Source organism: Pithys albifrons, chromosome 2, assembly GCF_047495875.1.
Source record: "Pithys albifrons albifrons isolate INPA30051 chromosome 2, PitAlb_v1, whole genome shotgun sequence".
Classification (NCBI taxonomy): domain Eukaryota; kingdom Metazoa; phylum Chordata; class Aves; order Passeriformes; family Thamnophilidae; genus Pithys; species Pithys albifrons.
In genome coordinates, this window is record NC_092459.1 from 98,444,460 (window position 1) to 98,465,810 (window position 21,351).

The following is a 21,351-nucleotide window of genomic DNA, read 5'->3' on the forward strand; positions in this document are numbered from 1 at the left end:
TTATGGTGGGTTTCTCATAAGCAACCTCTTAACTATTTCAGCTTGCTGAAAGTCTAATGTGGAAAAAAGCACATTTATTTGAAAAACAAATCTTGAAAGTTTAGCCATTAGCCTCAACACCAATAAAATCTTCTGGTTCAGTCTGGAGTCTCTCAGGGGTAAACATACAGGTGCTAAGTGCTGAGCAGCTGCAGCAAGTGATGGATTTAGAGAATGGTATGAAGTTTAAAAACCAAGATGACCAAATGAGATACATTTTACAATCAAAGTCCAAGCTTATGTTAAAAATTAGAATGCCTTTATACATGCTTTTGTTTTTCCCCTGGGCCTTTTAAAATCAGTATGGCAGCTAATGCAGAGCTAACAGTCAAAGTATTGCGTACTTCTGTCAAGTTCTGGCTCAGTGAAAAGCCGAAGCAGAAAACATTTGTGGATTATTGTTATTATTATTTTTAATGTGTGTGGTAGAATGTAAGGCACAAGATTAAGGCTCATACCCTATTCATTTACATAAAAGTCTCTTCATCCTTCTCCGACAGTCCTGGAAAGCTACACAGCAAGAATAAACAAAATCTGCACATTTTTTCTAAAAGTTTTTGCCTTGCCAGGATCTTAAATGTTAATCACTTTCTTATCATGTAAATAAGAAATCATTGAATTCAGTTAAGTGTATCTATGCTAGTGCAGAGTTAGCCACAAAATCATACAGAAATAATCTGACTTCTTGAACTGAACATTTTGGCTGTAAACATTACATTATCACATTTTAAAGTCCAGCTTGCAAGTCAGTCCATCCATCCACACAGAAGCCCTCCACGAGGAGCTCAGTGCATGCCTGCATGGCACTCAGAGCCCCTCTCCCCATCTGCACTGACCTGCATGAGGGGTTGCTTTCTGCTCATCTCATGCCTCTGGAAATGAGTAAAGTCTCCTCAGCAGCCCTTTGCATTACACGGGTTTTTAAGCTGGAGCCATGGTGCAGACACATGGTTTTGTGCAGGACAGCACTGCATGTGTGGGACAGCAAGGAGCCTTACCACACCACCAGGTGGGGAAGAGGAGAATCCTGCACTTGGATGTGCTAGGAGAGTGAAAAATCACTCAAAACCAAGCCATGATATTTTGTTAGAAAATCAAGCTAAGAGTGAGTCTTTCTGAGATGTCTCTTGAGTAGGCAGAGGAACCTGCATTTGTCTATTTGTTGAATAACATCCACACAGTAGTGCAAATGGGAAACCTTATACCTTTTCCCCCTATTTAAACACCTACACGTCAAGCTTACCCTGAAATTTCCTCTAAGCTGTGTGTGGCCCCTGGAAACACCATGACCTGGTGCAGTTGACAGAAGTGTTCCTTCCAGAGAGGCAGGAATCAGGCCAGACTTGAAGTAAAACCCATGTATTAAAAACATCAGTCTTCCTTTAAAATTTATCAATCTAAATATACATATTGGACCAACTACTACCAATATGTTTTGCTTTTATTTTTCTTACAAGAAAAATTAAACAGTTCATTTAATGAATTAGTGATTTTCCCTTCCATCATTAAGTCATTTCTAGAAAGAATAAAAAACTCCAAGGCCAACCGTATATTTATCATGTTCAGTGCAAATAAATCCCATACCAGGTCTTCTATCCTGGGCTTCTCAAGCTCTTGTACATGCTTTATAAACACTATTAATCATGTAGAACCTGTCAGCAGTGTTAGCAGAGCACATAATGTATTTGGAACATTTGCAGCATAACAGCTTTCAATGTAAAGGTCACCATCTCCACATTAACTCCATCAAAATAATTGGGTAATTTTCCTTTAAAAACACACAATACAGTTTCTCCCGGAGATCCCATGTGGCAGCTGACTCTGACATCTGTGAAAGAAAGGATGGAGCTGCATGTATAGTATCACAAAGCTGCATGAAAGATCAAAAGAACATATTTGCTTATGTTAGCTCCCAAACACAGGAATGTCAAACCCAGAAAATACACCAATGCATCCAAGTCAAGCCCATGCGAGCAAAGCATTTTTTGCAGGAATGATGTAGCCCTTCTCCATTGGCAAGTGGGATCCAGCTGGACTCTAGTGTGCCTGAGGAGTTACTGCGGCTGAATAAAGTTCCCTTCCTTCCTCCTCTTCCTTCTGCTGGAAGTGACTGTGGATCTCCTCTGCTGGGCATGGGAGCCAAGACTCACCTCCTCTGAAGGCCTGCCAGCACTACTAATCAACTAGTGGGGAAGCTGTCAGCATGTCTTGCTCACCTCTCCTGCAGCCCCTTCAGCTCTGCCTGTCCCATGACCCAGGATTGCACCTCTTCCTTCTGCTCCTCCCTACAAAACCTTGCCTTCGACTAAGCTGATGAGCAGCCACAGGTACACAGCCTATTCATAAATAAAATGGTAAGGGATGGATGACAAAGAGAAGGGATCATCTGTCTTCTCCGCCTTTGCCGGCACATATCTCTCAGGCCCAGGCACTTGCACATAGGAAAACCTTGTTCTGAAAGTAATGTCAGTTGTTTGAGCACAGTGAGTATCTTGTTCACCTTTTTATCACACCTTTGGATTCATTTGGATTTGTTGGAGCAAGGTCTGGATCTCGTATTATATACAATGGAAAAGTCCTCGAGACTTTAAGGAAATAAATCCAAACCATCAGTGTCCTGAGGATTTCCATAGTTTAGGCAGTGGTGCTGGCTTATATTGCAATTGAAACCAAACCTGGATTGGCTGCAAATACTTCATATTGACAGGTCTAAAAGGCAGCTCTTAAGGTTGCTTTCAGGATTTGAATTTCATGTCAATCCAACTCCAACACACAATGGGTCCAATTTGAAGGTAAAAGAGAGGTAAATTTTGAACAAGTCCTTAGGCACAATATACTCTTGCAGTAGCAAAAATTCACGGCCTCTTCATGTCTCCCAGCCTCTGCTGCTCAGCCAGAGGCATTCCAGGAGCAACCATGGCACACCACCCAATGCAGACTAAGGTAGAAAGGAGTCAAAAATCCCTCTGATGAAGGTGGTGTGCTGAGGTGGGATGTAACTTTGGTCTGTCCAGGAACTCTGAGCTCCAGCTCCCTGTGCTCGGTGTCACACCATCAAGGTGGCACCTGTTCAGCACACTCTTTACAGTGTCTGTGCTTCAAGTGGCTCTGCAGCACTCACCTCTGACAGTCTGTGACTGACAACAGTGGACAGATGGGCTCTGACAGACCAGTCAGTGACTGTGAGCACCCTCAGGAAAGAGAAGTCTGCACATTCAACATCATTTATGAAGGTTTAGCAAGGACATTGCACACAAATGCACACACGTTTCATGGCCATTTTTGTGGAACGAGAATTGCTTGAAGTCAGAATAAGATGAAATACACTTGTGACGTTTTAGTGACTGGAATCCATTCCCTTTTTTGCAGACCTGCTAGACAAACAAAACAACAGAACTTTCCACAGATTCATGAGGAATGCTTTTATAAAAATAGGCTGCTTCAGAACTTACTGCTTGATGATTCACTACTGTGATACACTGACATAGCCGTAACACATATTTTAGGGTAGAGAAACTGGAAGTTCTTTGAATGTCCGAGATTTCTTTTGGTTCAAGATTATTACATATGAGAAGTATAGGAAGAAATTATTGCATCATATATCCCCCATTTTTATTTTAAATCAAAGCAGAAAGCAAAAATAAAACAGCAAGGAGACTTGGACCTTAAATCTAACGCCAAGAAGCTGAGAAGTTTTCCTTTCCATGAATCATTAAAACATTATTAGCATAATAAAAAAATCCTCCAAAAAATACAAAACAGCCATAACAAACCAGAAGCTAACTATTGCTTCTCCTTCACGTAGAATCACATTTCAAACCAGGATTTCACATAATCATGATTCCCTGTGGCCAAACACTACTTTGTCAACTAGACTATGCCATTAAGTGCCACATTCAGTCACTTCTTGAACACCTTCAAGGATAGTGACTCCATCACCTCCTTGAGAAGTTCATTACAATGTTTAACAACCCTTTCTGTGAAGAAATTCCTTCTGATGTCCGGTCTAAACCTATCCTGATGTAGCTTGAGGCTATGTCCTCTCATTCTGTCACTTCTTGCCTGGGAGAAGAAACTGACTGCCACCTTTCCACAGCGTCATTTCAGGCAGTTGTAGAGAGCGATAAGGTCATCCCTGAGCCTCCCTTTCTCTGGGATAAAAGTGCCCAGCTCCCTCAACTGTTCCTCACAGGCCTTATGCTCTAAGCCCTTCCCCAGCTCTGTTGCCCTTCTCTGGATGTGTTCCAGCACCACAATGTCTTTTTTTTTCCCATTGCGGGGCCCAGAATTGAACATAGGATTTTAGGTGCGGCCTCATCAGTGCTGAGTACAGGGGGACAATCACTGCCCTGGTCCTACTGGCCATGGTATTGCTGACACAGGCCAGGATGCCATTGGTCTTCTTGGCCACTTGGCCACACTGTTGGCTCATGTTCAGCCATTGTTGACCTGCACTCCCAGCACTTTTTACACTGAGCCACTTTCCAGTCACTCTGTCCCCTACCTGTAGCACTGAATGGGGTTGCTGTGGCAGACTTGCAGATGGAAAGCCACAAAGGACCACCACACAGAATGAGCAGTATCATTAGCAAAGAAACATACAAGCACTTTTATGTAACAGCTAAAACCATTGTTGCAAACATCAAGATTCCTCCAAATAAGATAAACTGGGAATTGACAGAGGTCTCTCGGTATTGCACACTTCTTGTCAGAAGACATAAGTGCTTTATGAAGTTACCCATATAACTTATATTATTTTGTGTAGTCAACCGTCAATATGATAAATTAATTCCAACCATTGCATCAGTTTTGAACTTTCCCAGATTTGTTATCCCGGAGTCTGGAAGATGACTCTAGTCATTTTCACATGCTAGTTTCTTCAAGCAGTGGTGTGAACCCCAGGTATCTCCTTCGCAATCAGACAGCCATCTTCCTCTAGCTTTAAAATAACTCCTTTTATGATGACTTTTGAGAGGCTGCGCCAACATGCAACATGCACCCCCTGGAGCCAAGTTAGCATATGTTTTACCATAGGGTAGAACCATGGAGAAATATATCTTCCATTATTTGTGCTCTGAACTGAAAGGTTTATGGCACAGTGAACATAAAAGTGTCCAAATGAGCTGATGGTAGAGAGGAGAGTCAAAACATCCATCCCATCAGCTCTACTGATAGAATCTTCATGGAATTACAAGTTATAAAATCCCTTAAATCTGTCCAAATGGTGGACAGGAAAATTCGTCAAGTCCTTTGTACCCAAGGAAATAACCAGAAATAGATTTTTCATCAGCACTGAATTCTCATCCAAAGGCATTTTTCCATTTTCTGGTGTCCTCATCCCTAGGTAAGGTCACCATGTCCTCCTTGGTGCTGCATTTTTTTTCACTTCCTAGCAATGGGCTAGGCCAAGTGTCTCTTGTGCTGGCCTTACATGGCATGGTGGGAGAAAAACTATTTTAGTTCACAGCCATTTGATTAACTGCTGTCACTTTTAATGAGTGCTAATAGCTTAGATTTTGAAGAGGAAATAGCTGCCTAGTATAACTGGCTTTTGGCCACTAGTTTGTTTTCAAACAGTGTTGGCTTGCTTTGACCATTAGCCAAATCCAAATCCCAGACAGAGGGAGGGATGAACCTCTGCATTTTATTGTTCAAACCTTGTATTGTCCATGGAACACTTTTTAAGCCATAAAATTATTCCTACAAAGGGAACCAGATGGGGAAACGAGCACAGTTCAACACATTGGAAAGAAGGTAACAGGAGCAACATGTTCAGGAGATTTCCTTCAAAATGGCAGATGACAGCTGTACTCAAACTACCAGTGACACAACAAAGTTTGCTATTTGGCCTCCCTATCAGTCTTTACTGAGCACAAATGCAAAGCCAAGACAGGAATACAAAATCCTGGGCCTAAAAAAGGAAACGGCAACTATTCCTTCCCAACATCCAACCATCTAAGGTAGGGTCTCAGCTTCAGGCTCTCCCATTACCTCAGTGCATTACCTCAAATGATGAAGCTCTATTACCTTTCCCAGCTTACCCACCTGCACAGAAGAGGCACATTTCCACCTCTGTGTGAGCTGCTCAGAGGTGAAGGGCTCAAAAACCTGACTGAGCCCCCAGGACTGCTGTTGTACTCCTCTGGCACAAAGCAGAAAGGAGAACACTGAAGCCGGGACTGCAGGATGGGCTAGCACTTCTGATAAATACAATAAAAGCCGCCCCAGCAATCAGTAAACAGTGGTATAATTAGCAAATGTTTTTCTATTTACTTCCTTTAATATGCAATAGGGGGAAATGAAATAAAATGTCAAGGACTTCATCAAACAGATGGTTCTGCACTTATTATTTTTCTCTGCTGTATTGTTTGCGTCAACTAAAGAAGAAACTCCTTTACGAAGTGTGACTCATGGATTCCTGGGAAGCTGCATTCTCAGCAGGGGGAGGACAGCAGGGAATGACAGGAAAGGGGAGGGAAGAGGACTCAGCTCATGAGCTTTTATTAGGAGCATTATTATGCCTCATTAATTAATCTGACCGCCACTTTAGTGACGTCTCGGTCTCATTTCACAGGAAAAAATTACTCTGGATTGCCAAGTTAAATAGACAATTACAGGAAGACCAAATTATGCCTACATTGCATTCCCTCAGGGCACTAGGCCAAGTTCATGTCAAATCCATAATAACTAGACTACCCTCACTAAAAACAGCTCCTGTGGACATACGTCATGAACCATTTGTAATCTACACAGAGGATGTATTGATCTTCCTTGGGCTTCCTTTCTCATAAACTCATAATAGCAAAGACAGGATTTTCTAAGTATCTATCTTTCTGCAGCACATATGCAGAACATAAGCTGTGTTAACTCCAATAAAGCGTAATTAAAGCATAACCATTAGCTGTTTAATTTCCTTTTCCTATTCCAAGGGGGAACTGCTTAAAGAGCAGGAGAAGCTTAGTACATTTCACAGGAGGAACACAAACTGAAAAAACCTTGTATTTTTCCTTAAGACAGACACACAGATAAAACCCAGGAAACGTCTCTCACCCCACCAGTTTTCCAGATCTGCTTAGACTACAGAAGAGCTGTGAGTTCCCTGCAAAAAGAAGGAACACGAACAAACGTGTCTGAGAGAATGCAATGCCTTAAAAAACAGTCAACATGAGAACTACTTATACCTTCAAATCTCACTATCATAATTCCTTGTCCCACCTGCAACCACCAGCTCTTGGTCTATTCTTTCTCTCTTCCCCTCACGTGCAGGTCTGCCCTTTGCTTCTCTCTCCCATCTGATGGCTCCCAGCTGGAGGAGCTACATTGTCCGCAGTATGATCAGTCCCCTCAGCTCTGCTGTTTTGGAGCCCCTTTTCAAGCACAGGTTTCCTTACTCAAGGCAAGGAGTGTCAGGGGCTCAAGAAAAAATGGCATTGATTGAACCAGAGCACCAAGAGCCAAGCACAACCTTGAAAGCACAAACCTGCCTCCTTCCAGTCTCAGTTTTGCTTAGCATTTCTCTGAGGCCAATTGTAACGTGCTTTTTTGTGGTTTTTTTTTTTTCTGTTATTCCTTAGCTTAGTCTTCATGTATGAGGAAGTGATATGGATGTCACTGCACTCCCCTCACCTGCTCGAGGAACCCACTTGTCCTGTGGCCCCATCCACCACAGGAGATCTGGGTCCTTCTCCCTCCTGTGGCGCGTTTCTCCTTATCAAAAGACGCACAGCTTTTCATTCCCTTTTCCTAAAAAGCGGAGGTGAACTGAGCTCCATGTAGCTTCATCACCTAAACCTGACAGGTCACCACGACCAACAGCCTGCCTACCACTGACATCTGCAGGTAAAGTCATCTGCAACACAAATCCCAGCAGATTCCAAATCAGGAATAATGCTTTCTTCTTTCCTTAGCTACAGCCACATATCACTAAGCACAGCAGGGACTATTCTCTTCTGCTCCATGCTCTGATATATACACACACATTGGTCCATGCTCCTGTCACTTCCTAAATTCTCCAAAGAGAGTTTTTTTATGTTTTGGGGGAGTGTGGGAGTGGTGCATTTTCTTTTTTTTTTCTTTTTTTTTTTTTTTTTTTTGGGTGACGGTGGTGGGGGAGGCTTGTTTTCAGGGGGGCTTTTGGTGTTTTTTCTTTTCTGTAAAACAGTGAGACCAACTTAACTTCATGAACAGTGTTCAGATCAAGCCCTCACAGAACAGGCAAATATGAATGTGTCTGTCAGCCTAGTGTACATTTTAGCATGGTGTTGTACATCCCCTCTGTTGTTCTTAGTAAGGAAGGATGATGCTTTAGACACAGTTCACATTGGTCACAACTGGCAGTACAGAAAAGAACAACTTACCTCTTTGAAATACCTTCTAAACTATTGTGAGGATCCTGGAAGGGGCTTTGTTTTCTCTTTCTTGCCTTAATCTGTACAAGTGAGCAATGACTGTTACTAAATCTCTGTTCCTTCTTCAGGCTGTAATGCTCTCTCCCTTTCTACTGCACAGTTTAGGATTTTTCATGATCCAAGCCAACCTATCCAAGTGACAAAGCAGATTGCTTTGCAGCATGGCCTCCAGCCAAAACTGTGACATTTTTAACAGTGAGGTGAAATAGCAACTTTTGAAATTACCATGGTGTTTTTGTTTTGGCGCAAGGAAAATTGTTTTTCATTCTTTAACAAGTGGTTTTTTTGCCTTATGAGTGGTTGCTTGGTCTTGAGTAGCAATTTAACAAAATTGACCAAAGCCAGTGACAAGATATTTCACATTTTTCTCTGACATGCATTAAATGTTTTGTCCGTTTCTCACAATCCTGTTAATATTTCATTTTAAAAACTACTGCTGGAGCTTCAAATAACACCATTGAGCAGTGCAAGAAGGCCTTCAGCATCCTATGCTATATTTTGAGAAGCATACTTTCTTTTTACTTCTAAAAATTGAAAATTAATTAAAAAGGAAAATTCTAATTAAAAATAAAAACTCCAAACTCAGTCTTTATGATGGAAGCTGATCTGAAAAATACTGCACACTGATAAAGGCTTTCCTGTTCTGAAATAGCAATAGGAAGAGATGGAAGCATCAGCTTCTTGTTTGGTTCTCAGCTCCAGCTGCAAGTGAAGGCAGCCTGAGCCATGTTGCACTCTATTTTGATGGCTTTTGCCACTTTAATTTTGGACATTTTTTATTATTGTTTCATTTTAATTTTTTATATGGAATTCAACCATTCAGCAGTAAGTTCCCTGCAAAATAACTGAGGGCTTATCAGCAAAAGGAGATCTTCCGATTGTGTGACACAAATTTTGACCCTAGAAGAGAAATTGCACATAACTCTGTTTTTTGATTGCTAATGCAAATATAAATGTATAGTCATGCTTTGAAAAAAATGTCATCTGACATCAACATCCACAGAAAAACAGAGGAGTCACATCATACAAATGCTCATAAAGGCCAACTTTCAAGTTGTAGTCAGAATCTTCTATTTTATACCAAAAATAAAATAAACCTGCATTCTCTACTTCAGCAGCAGCTTAGGCTACTTACCAAAGCATGTCTGTAACTTTACAGGGAATGAAAAACCTACGGCATTTAGAGCACCAAGAGTTTCTCAAAGCTTCTGCCTTCTCTTGGTTTCTCCTTTGAAGAAATTTGGAAGCAAGGAGGAAAGGTTTGTGTGTTTAGGAAGGCACATGTTAACCTTTATATCGTTTTTTTAAGGCATCTACACCATTTGCTAATGAAGGTGCAGAGAAATGCAACAAGTCCTGATTCTTTAGGAAAGTAAACCCCACCTTGCACAATGTCATGTACAGTAGTAGAGCTCTTTTTCTGCAGTTGTGGGTATCTATCTCATCTTCTCCTCTGGTCAGATAATCTTCAGTCCCTGCATTATTTATAATGCACTGCCCAGTAGTGAACATGCGTATAAGAAGGGGAGCTGCCAAGCTTCACAAGCCAACAGCGTAATCTGCTGGTGCAGGTTTTCTCCAAAGAGCCTTCCCTCTCTTTATGGTCCCCCTGCCAGTCAGTGGTGCTAGGGAGAAGGTGTTTACAGGCAGAGGTGCTGCAGCACTTCACCTCCTCTGGCAGCATTACGCAGTTGTAAAAGTCATCATGTAACATCTCACTTCTCCAAAGCAGGAGATGTCACACAGCATGATGAAGATGCTGTGTGGTGTGTACTCCTTCAGCAGGCCAGGAAGAACATCTGTCACCAATATTTCTGCTTCAGCTCCATCTGCACCTGGTTGTTCTTTCTGAAAGTTCCTGTGTTATTTTTCTTCCACATACTCAGACACCCTGCAGTGATTTTGTTATCTTACACATATTGCCATGGTCAAAGTGTTTGTCCAACAGATGCAAGAAAAAGCAAAAAAATTAGCACCAAGTAAAAACACTTTTTCCAGAACAGAAAACATATGCTTTTGTAGCTCCCAAGATACTTTATGTATTGTATGTCTTGATGCTTTCTTTTTTACAAGGGGATAGCAGGAAAGACTCCACTTCTGGCCCATTAGAAAAAGCTGTGCTCCAGGGTGGTAAGATAGAATGAATGCACGTTTGTTCCAAATGCTGTCAGATAAATCTTACTACTGTAGACAGGAAGAACTCACACTGCAAATAATTTGAACACGGAATCTGTAAGAAGATATCAGAGTCAGGACGAGATATCAGATTGGGCTTCTGATGCCTAGCGCGTAGAGGACTTCTCTTTTTCTTCCATCTCCTTGTATTTTGGTATAAAAAAGATTTGAAAGAACACTTCTTCCCTTGGAATTGCTAAGATGTTAGAGGAAGAAAGTATTGTATTTTGTTTACTCAGTCCCTGCTTGTTTAACCCACAAGAGAAACCTGCACATAGCAAAGTTAATGCTTTATCATTCACGTCCCTTATCATGCTCTGAGGGCACGTATTGTGTGTGAGTCATAATTAGTTTGTTTGTGTAATACTAAAAGGAAAACAAACAACCCCATATCTCCCTGTCACACTAACAATAAGTTGACATATACTTAATCAAAAGGGAGGATGCTGAATTAATTCAAAGAAGTTGACTTTCAAGAGCAACAATTGGAAAGTTCTTCCAGAGCAGTTAGTCACTCAGTCAGAGTTCAGGCACACACATGATGAAATTTGTCACATTCATTCCAGAATTAATCATTTCCCATAAATTATTAGTATGCTTTAATGCATTTCCAGACTTTGTCATTAAGCAGATGATTAATGAAAGACTGATGCATCTAAATATTAAGAGGCACAGACAGAAGAAGTCCACAGGGAAACTTTCTTGCTCACACTTCTGACACTAAGCCAAGAGCACCTTCCTGTGCCCTGGCAAAGCCTTCACCAGCAGAAAAGTTTAGGGAGAAGATGACAGCCAGTTAACCAGTTGCAGAGAAACAAAATGACGAATAGTACCATTTGTCAAAGAAACTCATTTTCACAGCTGGGCCTTTGTTAAAGCATTACAGGCAGAGGTTGCTGGAGCAGGAAAACAAAGTAATTGCTGTCCCTTTGTCTCCTCTGCACATGCTCAGGATGGGACTGGCTGTTCTGTTCAGCTTCAGGTATTCCAGAAATCCTACATCATCCACTAAAGCAATACAGGACATTTGGGTAGACTAAGAAACATGATATGCTGGATACCCATGCTACTCCATGACGACTACTTTTTTGCACTTGATCTATGATGTGCCTTCCTCTAAGGCACAAAGACATTACAGGCAGAGGATATGCAGGCACCCTACATAGACACATTTAAGTTCAGCATTTAATATGGGAAAGAGCAAACATCCCTTCACTTTACATTCTATATTTTGTCCTCTTTTCAGTCTAATACCTGTTACTTCCTTGCCCAACAAAGAGTAATTTGTTACACAGCATCAGATCAAGGTAGGTTCCTAAAGAAATACATGGAGAAAGGATGAATACTTAGAAGTCTGATGGAAGTACCTTTGATTTATTATATTAATAATACACAAATTTTCCCTTGCAGGTTACAGGAAACAAAAAAGGGGTGGTGGCTTTATAGCTTGGCTAGCCACTCACGTGTCTCCTGAATTAGGTGAGTAAAAAAATAGTTACGAAATGCATTTGGATCAAGTCACACTGCGTATGCCTGACAGTCTCTCAAAGTTTCATGCTCATGGCTCCTCAATTCTGCTTTCTTTCAGACAATCTGATTTTTCCTGCCAATTCGTTCATCAGAGTTCTGCTTGTGTTTGCAGCACCACAACCAAAAACTTGCATGGACTGAGTCAGAAATGATCCATAGAATATTCTTAGGCTTACACTAGCCAAGTCTTTGAGGAAAAAGTTTAATGTCAGATGATTAGTTATGTTAGTTTCATACCTCTGAGCAATTAACTACTCATATGTGCAGAAGTGGAAAAGAAAAAAAAAAGCAAGTCTTGACTTAAATCTCTCTCTCTTGGAGTAGGTAAAGACAAAAATTAGTGGAAGAATCATGTGATGTCATGAGTATTGGATGCTGGTGCTTTTATTTGAGAGGCCAACACATTTTTGAGAGGATTAAATGTGATTATGTGCAGGTTTAAAGGAAAACCGGCAGAAGAAATGAACCCAACACAAAAGAGATTATAAGTCAGAGTTACAATTTAATAACAATATTACAATAGATGCAATGGCACAAAGAGAAAAAATTGGCTTTAACCCACAAAACCCCAGAAGTGTAACCCAGCACCCTGGGGCACAAGCACAGAGGGGTTGGTTAGCCCCTGTTCTGAACCCTATGTGGTTCCCTCAAGTCCAAAGTAAAAATCCAAAGTGGAAAACCTGTTGGTGCAGCTGACAGTTGCAGTCTGGTAGAGAGTGGTGGTCACAGGCTGGTTGAAAGTGGTGGTTTCCTCCTATCGAGGCTGTGGCCCTCCTCTCGATCTGACAAGTGGCCCCTGATTTCTTCTTACCCCAAGATATGTACCCCCAGGTCCAGGTGGGAGCACCCAGTCCCTCCCCCAGTGAGGGGAGTCACACAATAGGTGATTAACTCTGTGAGTCATGGGGTATTTTGGAACCGTTGGTGGCCCTTTAGCAGACATGACACCTCAGGTTGGGTGTGGAGGAGCTAACGACTCCCTGGAGGAGAGTTATCACAGCTCTTATCTTACAGATGTCTTTCACACCCAGCTCACAACCTGAGGGGTTAGGTGTGCCCTGAGCAGCTGCTGCAAATGGTCCATTGTTCTTTGGAAATGAATAGAGGGGGTAGAATACATAGCTTTGATCACCCCCACACAGTGATAAACTGGTCCCACCTGCTGAACTAGAACAGATTAATAAGCATTCTTTTCCAGCTCAAAAAGCAACAGCAGCTACAGAATGTTAATTCACACTATTTGACTTTTTCAGCCTGCCAGGGAGGCTTCTCCAGGGAAGCCAGAAGGGGGCTTGTGGCAGCCTTCAAGCTGTTAGTCCAGTTTCAAGAGAATTAGTTTATCACTGAAAGGACACATTGACTTTTGGTCAGTAATTTGGCAATTCATGCCCAAAGAAGGCTGTTCTAGAATTTCCCGTGCGAACAACTCGTCTTGTAGCCATCTGCTGACAAAAACAGGTAAATCACCGTGTGCCTGGCCACCATTCAGAAAAAGTCAGGGTGTCCTCCTAGGGGTCATGGCTCTTCACTGCAGAAGTTCAAGAGCTTCCAAAAATAAGCTTAACTTACTCACACGGTAATTTGAAATAGTATTTAAAAGAACACTGCAAATTTTCAGCTAACTAAAATGAAAACCTTAACATAAATCTGTTTATGAAATAGTTACTAAAAAGAGAGTACAAGCAAATTCAAAAGAGTTTTAGCATGTAACAACTCCCCTATCATCTGCATCACAAATGAGTGTTGATATCCGGAGTCTTCATGGTCATTTGTCACATGAGGACTACAGTTCAACTTTCATAAGCATGAGAGGAACGAGAGCATCAGCCACCACATCCCACAGCCCCAGCTGTTTTGCTTGCAGCTTCCTCTGCACGCTGTGTTCTTGCTGCCTGGCTCCTTTGGTGCTTGTAATGACACCTGGGATTGAGGCAATGGGATGTGCTTCACATTGGCATGATTGGTACCCACCTGCAGCCTCCATTGCAGCAGGGTCATTAGCCTGGTGCTGGGCAGCTGAACTGCTTGGCTGACACACATGCCTGATGGTACCTCAGGTCTCATCTTTGCCTGAGATGACCATGAATGACCTGGTCTCTACATAAGGCAGAGTCCTTTTTCCCTCCAAAAACTCCTCGGTCTTCATCTGTGCTGCCTTTTGGGATCTCCATGTGCTAGTAGTCTGCTCCTGATGCAGATCAGAGTATTCATAGGCATAGACAGTACAGAGCCAATCATTTCATCTGCACACACACTTCTCTGACTGTGCCTCTTGCCAGCATGTACCCAGGGCAGCACCAAAGCTAGGCATGGTGCCCTGAAATGCCCCAAGACATGCCAGAAGAGGATGTCCAAGCCATATGCAATCACCAGCAACAAGCATCACGTGGTCCAAGCCTCCCCAGTGAAAACTCCCCTTGGTTTCACATGCTTGTGCAGCCCAGCCTGCTTTGGCATCCTGTTCAACAGCCCAGGTCCTGAGTCTGTCTCCCATGTCTTTGCTACCAAGTCAGTGTAAAGCAGAGAAAACAGTATTTATAGCCCTGCCCAGTGCCAAAATCACTTATCAGAGTGTTCTTTCAGCAGTGGATGTCATCATTTACACAGCAGCCAGGGAAGTTCATCCTCTCAGTGCAAATATTTATACAAGAAGACCATGGCAAATGTCTCCATTCTTGACACTTCCCTGTATTTACATCCTTAAATAAAAGTCCTCAATAACTCCCTAAAATGAGCCATACCAAACACACAGTTGGACTCTAAGTTAATGTCACTTGTAATCCTTCTCCTCTGAAGCAAATCCTCAACATCCATTAAAACCACTTAAACCATCCATTAAGACCAGCCTTCAAAGCCTGCCCTCAAACACCCTGTCCCCCCAGTTCATCATTCCTCGTGTGGTCCTCCCCCTCTCAACCAGCAGAAATCACTTTTAAGACAAGCTTCAAACCCTGGCATACAATTCCAAGAGTTCCCTACTGATCCCGTTACTCTTGTACACACTCTAGCATCACCACTGGATGGCATTTCAGGCAGATGCTATTTCACTTCTTCCACAGCCTACTTGGATTAGAGTCATTACAGAAAGTACTCAGACAAGACAGAAGATGGAGAAAGAATATTGGAGCAGGGTCATGTAACAGAATATAAAGTAGGATAAACAAGTTACAAAGCTACCCAAAGCAATGCCTCTTTCAACCATAAATAATACATGATAGCCTGTCATGAAATACAAAATCATTAGTAACAGAGCTGTAAGTATTTATCACCTCCAAGGTTTCCCATTTGATGGCAAAAAACAACCAGCCAAAAAAGTATATATAGAGAATTCAAGGAGATGATTTGAGAAAAATAATCCCTTGGAATCATGGGCAAAAAGTCATACAGAGACTGGCAAAACAAAGGTGTCCCCTAGATGAAGCTCTGCTAATTAGCCTGTGACCACACACATATACACCCCTGCACAGAAGATACCTCTGGGACTGTAAAAAGCCCAGAGCTCTGAGAAGTAAGGGAACAGCAGCAAGATCATAGTAAAAGCTTTGGAAGAAACCAGAGGACCATAAGGTATCACCGGAACAAGTGCAACACCAGACTGGTTGCTCCTGATCCAAGGAAGTAGTTCCCATAGAACTTCCCATGAGTCAGACTGGTTTCTGTACTTGGTCACCAGACAGTGAGAGTTAACACTCAAAAAGAGGAAGGAAGGGGATTGTTTTGTTGTGTATTGATATACAGCACAAATGCAAGCTTGACTGAAGAGGTATGAAATGTATTACCACATCTATATGGCAAGAATTCATTTATGATCTGTCCTTGCCTCCTTCCACTAAACAGCTACTGTTGCTCAAAGCGGTCCACATACATTTGGAGTCTGCTTTCTCATATGGATCACTCAAGAAAAAGTATAGAGTGAAATACTAGAAAGAGAAAAATATGGGACAGGTTCAGATATTTATTTTAAAAGGTGATTTTTAGGAAAAAAGACAAATTATTGAAGCCTAAACTTTTTTTGCATATGCATATCAGTTTCAAATACAATTTTGGCAACAAAAGCTTCTTATTTCCAGGAGGCATACAGCAAGTCAAAGAAAGAGAATTGAAGTTTGGAGCATTAACCTGGGATAGGAGTGTCCCCTTTTAAACTTCACCTCAATGAGAGACTGCTAGTCAAGAATAAAAGCAGCATTTTAAGATATTCCCATGCATGGTGGGAGAAAAGCAGGGAAGGGGTAGGTTTGAGACCTTGCAAGTGCAAGCTGTTCTTATGGTACTGTTAGCAGTCTGTAGAAAGGATTGGTAGAGAAGATATGAGATCTGCAAGCATTTATCTCTTTTCTATCTCCTTCTCTCTTTCCTTTTTATTCTGAAGAAAGTGTGATGAAAAGTTACAGCTTTCTTCCCTGGGGTGGAAAAGGAACATGTTTTGAAATCTCAAAATTTTGTAGGACAAGAAAAGTGCTCTCTGCTCAGTTCAAAGGAAAACCCACAGAACCTACAAGATCTGCACATATACACTCAGAAATATGACTCTACCTAGAGCATATTATTGCTACTATAAATGAATTGTTCAGCCACTGCTGAATTTATGTACTTCACTTGGCTTGATGACTTTGGCAGTTTTTCCCATATTCCTAGCAATAAGAATTGTCTGATGCACTTCTTTTCTTGCATGGTTAATTTAATACAACTGAAATATTTTCCTGTGATCATTCTTTGTCATAGATACTTGTCAGACTTCAAAGAAATAGTCAGACTACTATATTTGCAATTTTTCCTCCCCTATCCTCTGTCCTGGTTCAGCAATTGGTATTTTCCAGTCTCAAACTTTTTTCCTATTCTTTACAGAAAGTTTCTATAATATTATTTTAATTTCTCTTTTATATAAAGGAAAACCCACAATAAAATCTTTCACCTTTCCCTTCCCAAGAGAAACAGTCTAAAATAGTAATATATTTTATATATATACTGTCCTGAATTAAAGGTATTTTGGACTCAGAAATTTGGTTGGTAGTATTTGATTCCTGCAGCTGTTTTCTCAGTTGCAAAGGAAAGAAGAGAGTTTCTACATGGATCACTGAGAAGACTGAGACCCTGATGGTGGAATCTGAATAAAATCAGATGAAATCCCTTTGCTACAAGATACAAATCATACCACCACAGATCCACAAGGGCATCCATGACCTGACCCGTTCTCACTGACATTAAATCAAAGCCAGAAAAGTACACATGGATCCTTCCAGGAGACCTCCCCACCAGCATCCTGCTACCTGGGGTCAGATCAAAACACTCAGAGAGCCCTGGGCATGGTATCACACCACCCTCGCATCTTCTCTGCAATCTGTGCTAAGTGATGTGCTGTCCACACCCTTCAGCTCGGCAAGTCCACAGGGAACAAACTCCCTTTCCATGCAAAACCACGGGATGGAGCATCCCTGTAGATGTAAAGCAGGCACTGACTGCTCCTATCTACACAGTTCCCTAGAGGCAAGAGATTGGAGCCTTCCTTATAGCCTCACTGACTAGCCAGTCTGATTTGCCAAGGGTGGCCAATGGATGGGGGACACTTGCTCCTCCAGGATTAGCTGCTGTTATGTTCTGCTTCATGGTCTATGCTGGGAAGAGTGTGGCCTTTCTGCTTCTTTGTAAAGATCTGACAGTATTGAAATCTAGGCTGACATAACACACTGCAGACTTTCTTTTTCTAAAGGGAGGAAACAGAAGACTTAATGCAAACATACAGATTCTCTTCTGCTTAGTACAGCTCCTTTAAACTCCCAGGTCCTTTTCAATATTTTGAAAACAGGGGATAGGGCAGAGATCACTACTATTCTCATGAGGAGTAGCATGGTCCCAGCCTGCAGCTCAGGTTTGTTTGATTGCACCTGTGAGAGAACCCTTGAAGGCAACTCCCTCCTGGCTGGGAAGGCATGGAGCAGCAGCATGAGAATAAGGTGACACCAAGGGACTGGGGGGCCAGCATGGGGCTGTAACCAAGTGTCATCACCCAGCTTAGCTTGTGGCCCAAGGTGGTGCACCAAGGTCAGAAGTTCTGCAAGTTAAGTAAAAAATAATTTCTACATAATTAAAGAACCTATCCCTCAGACAATCCTTGCATGCTATTTAAAACCCTTATCAAGGAAGAAAACAGGAGACTAAATGCACAGAAATACATCCCCCACCTGGAAATTATGCTATAAAAAGGAAGTAACTTAAAATAGGAGTTGGGCTGCAAAGACATTCAACATCCAGGTTCCCAGGCTCTGTGTGGATCCAGAGGCTGGACTGGAGTAGTCGCTCCTATTTCAGTAGCACCCCAAGCCTTGAAACAAGACGGGCCATTGTGAAATAGCTTGCCAGTGATCACTCAACATTTAACAGCAGAACAGGAGCAGTACCTACATTTTAGGACTTCCCAGTTCCATTTTGTTCAGGTGATACAGAGGCCAGAGCACCCATGGCCAGTCAGCTGTCCATTTTGTGCTGTTCAGTGATTATTCACAGCACCAGGGCAGTTTCTGTCACAGATCTCCAGCTGAGCACTGCTTGACTGCTTTGTCACCTGTGCAAAAAGGGAGAATACGTGACCAGAATTTAGCAGGCAGTTTTGCCAGTGCTCCTTGTGTTATGATGCAGCCAGAAGAATTGTGGTCAAGAGTTCTTTTCCATTTGCATGTCCTTCCTCTCCTCCTCAGTCAAAACTGACCGCATGACTGTAGGGATGTAAAAGGCCTCCCTGCCCTTCATGGCAGTTTCTTCTATTACTACTTTGTGGGGTTTGATGAAGAAGTGTCTTCAGTATTAAAGAGGTGAAAAGCTGGCTGATACCAGATCTGCAAAATCAAAAAGATGGCCTGTGACTGAAGTCATACCAATCTTCCAGGAAGGCTGGACTCTTTGAGTCCATTTCCATAAAGAAACAAAAATCCGGAATGAAGCAGATCATCACTGGAAGCATGAGAAAGAAAAGGAATAAACACACAATTGAGCTCAGCTCTTGTAAGCCATCATATTACATGCTTGTGGATAGAGGGAGCAGTTCGATTGAAAAAATGTTTCTGAGGAAGTTTTCTACATAAAAAATTACTCATTAATGGAGGCTAACCCTGGGAAACAGCTCAAAAAGTCTGCAGCAAAACCTCAGTGCAAAGAGACATAATGGCAATATGGGTATTTGTTCATTGCATGATTGCACATCACATATCCCACTTCAGTGTTTAGTGAAATCATATTTGTAGATCTTGAGACATCAGAAGGACAAAAGCTTGCTATATCACATCACTAACAGTTTTGTTAAGAAGGTAAAAAAAGGTATTTTGTGCCCGATAAAAAATAAATTTGTGTGGTTTGAGAAATTGAGATGAAGGAAGTTCTACCAAAAAAGACTGAATACTGATTTGAGGGAGCAAATGACAACATGAACTTCATGTTTTTTATAAAAAGTGGTTAAAAAATAGGTGAGTTAGGTAGGGAATCCTTTAATTTTCCATCTGTGTGTTGTTTTAACTCCAAGCTGTCTTCCTTTCTGTGGTCTCTATTCTCAGAGGTGCAGCAAACAAACCTCAAAAAACCCCATAATATTTCTCTGTATCTTCTTTTTTTTCTCCCTTATCCGCCTCTATTACTGGAAAAAATATAGTAAGTTCTGTTTGAGGTGGCCTGGTCATGTTGACAAGCTGGTCTTTAACCAGAAGTCACAGAAGAATTATAATAAAAACCATATGGGACTATTTCAGGAAAGTATGTGAGCTGCTGGGGTGAAGGATCTACTGCATACAGAGAAATTGGTGTATCCCTCCTGTTTGCCTCCGTAATGGCACATGTGCCACAAATGATCCTCCAGTGTTTGGTACTGAAGCTTCCTGGCTTGGAATATTTATTTACATTCAGCCCTTGCCTATATAACAAAAAAATTTATCACCCCTCACCTCAACATTAATGAGAACATACCCCACCTTCTTTTACCCAGCTCTCAGAGGTAGTTTCTCCTGGAAAAACACAGTAAGAAATAGCAAGCAGAGATCTCACATAGCCTCAAGGCTACAAATGGATCGTTATTCACACAATGCTTTTCTCCCTAAACCCCACACATTGTCAAGGTTATTTATAAGATTTTGCCCAGCAGTAGCAGTTAGCAATATAAACAGCCAGTAAATTTCAGGGGTGCACTGAATGCAAAGATAATTCTGGTTTTGCACTTTCGCTGGGTATTTGGGGAGGTTTTGTCTATGAACTTGGAGCCTTGTGGGACCTTCAAAGCCAAAATAATAAAATTCACACTGTTGAACATTATTCGTTGAGTTGAGAAGTTACAGCATCATGTTTGAAATGGTGGGTGGCTTTTTAGCAGGCACCCTTTGCTGCCCAAAGGAGGTCAGACTCCAAATTAAAAATCACCTCATGGTTTTGTGAAGTTATGGATTTGTTAAGAGATTTCTCAAAGGTGTTGCTGAAAGGTAAATGCTTAAGCGGCCCTCGGTGCTTTTGAAAACCTCTTCTGCTTTATGAACCAGTTTGCAGGTCCAGTCCCCCTGCACTGCTCAGGCAGAGTGGCGCCCTGGTGAAGTATTTAAGACTCAAAGCAGTGCCAGAAGCTCCAGTGTCTGCATCCACACTTGCTTCTGAGCACACTGGCAGGCTGAGACAGCTTTGCACCATGTGTGGCCAGCTACTAGAAGACTTCAGCACAGCCACTCTTAAAGGACATGTTGAAATAAAGTCTAGAACCAGCTTCAAGATCTCTTTTCTCCATGTTTCCCAGGACTTCCTAAGGGTCAGCTGCAAATGCCTAGTGCTTTGTTTCCTCTCTTCCCCCAGCTCTTTAATGGGAGAGAATCATTTTTATTTGAACACTTGGCCTTCTTTGCAGAAGAAACAAAGTCAGCACACTGCCCTAAAAGCTGACTACATGAGCACATAGGATGCAGGACCAGGAAGTCAGAAGGCTGCAGCTTTCATACCAGCCCTTCCAAGTATTACCTGCAGAAAGTATCTTTACCACTCATTTCCATGCCAAATATTTGGACTGCAAGCACTTTGGCTTAAGGATAACACCTCCTTACATTTTTAGACAACATCAGCCTTGGCAAAACTTTTACTTTAGGCAAATCCAACCGCAGCAGGAAAAAACAACCCCTAGACAAAGTCCCAGAACAATCAGTATCAGCTTCTCAATAGACAAGCGATTTTCAACTGAAGA